The 4,211-nt window shown below is 37.8% G+C and overlaps 1 pseudogene; it reads left to right on the top strand.

Annotated features, from left to right (window-relative positions):
* Positions 1-245: 245 nt before the first annotated feature.
* On the top strand, positions 246-3,915 carry LOC128473587 (cystinosin-like; annotated as a pseudogene).
* Positions 3,916-4,211: the final 296 nt, after the last annotated feature.

Genomic DNA, 4,211 nt, shown 5'->3' on the forward strand with positions numbered 1-4,211 from the left:
GGCATTAAATTATTATTCAAATTATAAACATAAAAATAAATCTATGTGTGTCTGTGGAGGGGGACAAAACGCATAAAGTTTTTTTTTTTAAATTCTTTAAAAAATGGAGATTCCTAGATTTAACAGATTCTCGCACCCGGGCCCTGAGGCGTCTAGTTACGCCCCTGCCTGCAACATGATTTTAAATGTGCTTGTAGCTCGTATTGCCTTTCAGTAACAAAGGTTTGTCATTTAAATTCTTGATGATGATAAACTGTCAGCATAATATTAATATAATCTTTTTGTTAACGCAACGTGTCCGTTTCCTGGTGATTCACAGCTTCACTGTGGAGGTCTTGGAGCAGATCATAGGCTGGATCTATTTCTTAGCCTGGTCGGTGTCCTTTTATCCACAAGTGTTTGAGAACTGGCGAAGGAAAAGGTACCAACTAGTTACATAAATTGAAGTTATTGGATAGGTATAAAGCTACCCCGAATCTTAGATGAGACTGAGGACTGATCTGATTAAGATGTGAGTGGGCAGACTAGATTGGCTGAATGGCTCTTATGTGACATCAAATTCTGCGTTCCGTGAATAGCAGAAATTGATCCCCTGTTTAAGCGACCTAGGGTTCAATGCTACTTCGTTACAATCCAAACCTGAAAACATGTGCATAGCTATACAATACAGCAATTAAAGGAATTAAAATAAATCTGGAATGCTTAACATTTACAATACATAATATAAAAAACCTTTTTGTATGGGGGAAAAAAAACCTTCTATATGGAATACAACTTGTGGCCAGAAAGGGCAAATATTTGATTGAAAGCTAGCTAATTTTAAAAGTTTGTAGGGCAGGAAAGAAAAAGTTTATAGTTTTGAATTAAAAAAAAAAAATACAGCATTTTAGACCAACTGCTTGTAAATGTAGAGATTATTTTTTTTATCGGTGGTTTTATGGTTATGGCTTTGTGCTGCATTTTGCTTTGCTTTGAAGAAGGATAATTATGAATATCGTTTAGTCATTTCTATCTGCAGTTATTAGCAAACCAACTCCCAATGGGGGAAAGCTGTGCCATTTTGAGCTTGAGCTGTACTGTATACCCCGGCTTTACAGTGGACAGTAATGATAATAATGTTTTGTGTTAATTGCAGCGTTGTGGGGCTGAGTTTTGATTTTTTTGGCATTGAATCTCACTGGTTTCATTGCATACAGCGTTTTCAATGTTGGGCTGTTCTGGATATCATACATTAGGGCAGTGGTTCTCAACTCATGGGTCGCGACCCTGTCTTCAGTGGGTCGCTGAGGGTCAGGGCCGGACTGGAGGCATACCGTGAAAATTTTGCTTTCCTGGGGCTGCCTTACACATTCTAGCGGCAATCCGCGAGTCGCAGGCTGTCAGGACCGCGGCCGCAACAACCAGGGCCATCAGGCAGCCTCCGGCCCGGCATGTACTTTAGTATTACCCCCCCCGACGGCAAAGCAAGTTGCTTGATTGGTTTGCAGTCGCTGTCTGCTCCTAGTGGGAGCTGAATAAAGTTTTTCTCTGATTGCTCCTCCCCTCTTTCTGCTGCAGCCCACGGACAGCCTTTCCACTCCCTCATCTTTTCTGAAGTTATTTTTGGGTCGCGACTTAATGACCAAAAACAAATGTGGGTCCTGAGGATACAAGGGTTGAGAACCACTGCATTAGGGTAGGTTTTTAATTGTATTCTTCAATTTCCTCGGCTAATCTGTCGTGTAGTTCATTAAACTATGTCTGGAACTATTATTATAGGAAGAATTTCTTCAGATGTATCCCAACGGAGGTATCCCAGTGGATTCAAATTACGTTTTTTCAGCCTCCATGCAGTGCTGCTTACGATCATTACTATCGTTCAATTCTGCATTTAAGAGGTGAGTGACATCAACAGAACTAAACATTTCTTGTAAATTGAATTTTGCTGAATATCGGTCACAATACACTTTATGCTTGAGCTTTGTAAATACTTAAAGGGGCAGGGAGCACTGGTCTGGAACCAGTCTAGACAGAAAAACACCATTGATTGTCGGGCATCTTGCCGGACATTCTGTTTTACACAGGGAATACAGGAGGACTTCATTATTTACTAAAATTATTACTTTCACCATCGTGGAATGCATTGCGTAAAAAAAACAGAACATTATACATGCTAGACATTTATACCCAGCCTTATTTGGTTTTTACTGTTTCTGTATACTTTGTGCATCAGCTCTAATGTTGCCAGTACATATACATTTTAAGGACTTGTATTTTGTTTTCACAGCGGGGCATCCAGAAAGCTTCCAAAGTAGCCATCAGCCTCCTTGTCATTGCCTGGTTATTTGCTTTCTTCATGCTTATTGTGGCCGTGGTTGGCTGTAGTTCTTATTCTGCTTCTCGCACATTAAGTTGGCCATTACGCTCATGAAGTACTTCCCTCGGGTAAAGTGTTGACGTTACCATGGATCTTCAATCAGCAATACATTGATTATTAACTATTTTCACTTGCACTCAAGCTTATCTGGAAGTTCTACAGATCTTTTCAAATTATGTACGAGGGTCTGGAAATAACACCTGATACAGCGTCTTGTAATGTAAAACTAGAGAAGTTCTGCTGCTGGAAGTTGTAATCGTCATTTACACACCAGCATGTAATGTTGATCTGTAGAAAGGAGTGTCACCATCAATCTGGCTAAAGGTGCTGTTCCATCTAGCAATTTTTTCCCCTAAATACTTACATTTTTATGCACTGCTCTTGTATACACGTTGAATAAACGTATTCCTGTTTTTAAATATTATACTCTTTTTTCTGTAGATTCTTTTTCAGAACCTTTCAGCGACTTTACAGCAGTACAGCAATAAAAAATGAAAGCTGTTTTTACGTATGGCAGAAAATAAAATGGCAGGCTCCTCTTTCCTCCCTTTACATGATGAAACTTGTATCTGGTAATATTTTATGAGGCACCCTAGGTGGAACAGGTCTTTTAAGATGTGTAGAGACCTAGACATTGTTTGATTCATTACTCGCCATCAACTTGTTTGTTTTTATTATGTTATATAGAACACGATTTGCATTTCCCAGGCTTACATGAACTTCTGTCGGAAAAGCACTGAAGGATGGAGTATCGGAAATGTTCTGCTAGATTTTATAGGGCGAAATTTCAGTATAATCCAAATGTTTTTACAGTCTTATAACAATGGTAAGTATAAAAACGATCATATTAAAACCGTGCAATTGTTTATCTTCAGTTAAAAGGACTCTAACCTTAAGCCAATGCTTGCATCTTAGCCCACATTTTAGCTCATTGTACAGTACTGTGGAGTGCGATGATTCTATACAAGTCAATAAATATTATTATTATTATTTGCCATGAATGCTGCACACATGTCGAAGCAGCCTTCAAAGTTTGTGCATCAAATTGTTCTCAGAATAGGTAACCTCAGTGCAGGCGCTTACAACAGCTAAACCATGTAAAAAAAAATGCTTAACAAGTATCATGATCTGTTTGTTTTATATTTAATGGGCATCTTTCTAATACACTGCTGATTGATTTGTTGGAATGGGAATGTAGTGGTTTGCACATTATGGTCAGAGTAAAAAAGTAATAAGGTAGCTGAGATAATGAAGCTGTACCATTCATAAAACTAAATTATAGTGCTGTTTTTCCTTTCAACAGGTGAATGGAAGTTAATATTCGGAGACCCAACTAAGTTTGGTTTGGGAAATTTCTCGATTTTCTTCGACATTGTCTTCATCACCCAACATTACTGCTTGTACAAAAAGAGACAAGGGTATGAAAATGTTTAACTGGACATGAAGACGTTGATGCAGCAAACCAGTTTCCAGTACTAACGATCAAGTGGAAAAAATAAGAATACAAGTATGGAAAAATAAGAATCTGCGGACTCCATTATTGTGCCTTTAATAAAAACTTGAATTCTTTCCAACCATTTATGCAACATCGCTATGCAACATTCTACAGAGTAGAAATGGTTGGAGTACTGAAAAAAGCCTGAAAATTGTAAAAAAAAAAAAAAAAAGGGAATTAAATTGAATGAGTAGCCAAAAAAATTCACTTTTTGGAAATATGCATTAGGAACCATTTTTTGTAATCATGTTCAGCATTATCTGCTGTATCATTACTTAAAGACAGTGACTTATATTCTTGAACTACCCTCTTGAATTATTGTGTGAAATATTGGTTACCTAAGTGAGCTTTTCTTTTAAG

Source organism: Spea bombifrons, chromosome 2 (assembly GCF_027358695.1).
Source record: "Spea bombifrons isolate aSpeBom1 chromosome 2, aSpeBom1.2.pri, whole genome shotgun sequence".
Lineage (NCBI taxonomy): Eukaryota > Metazoa > Chordata > Amphibia > Anura > Pelobatidae > Spea > Spea bombifrons.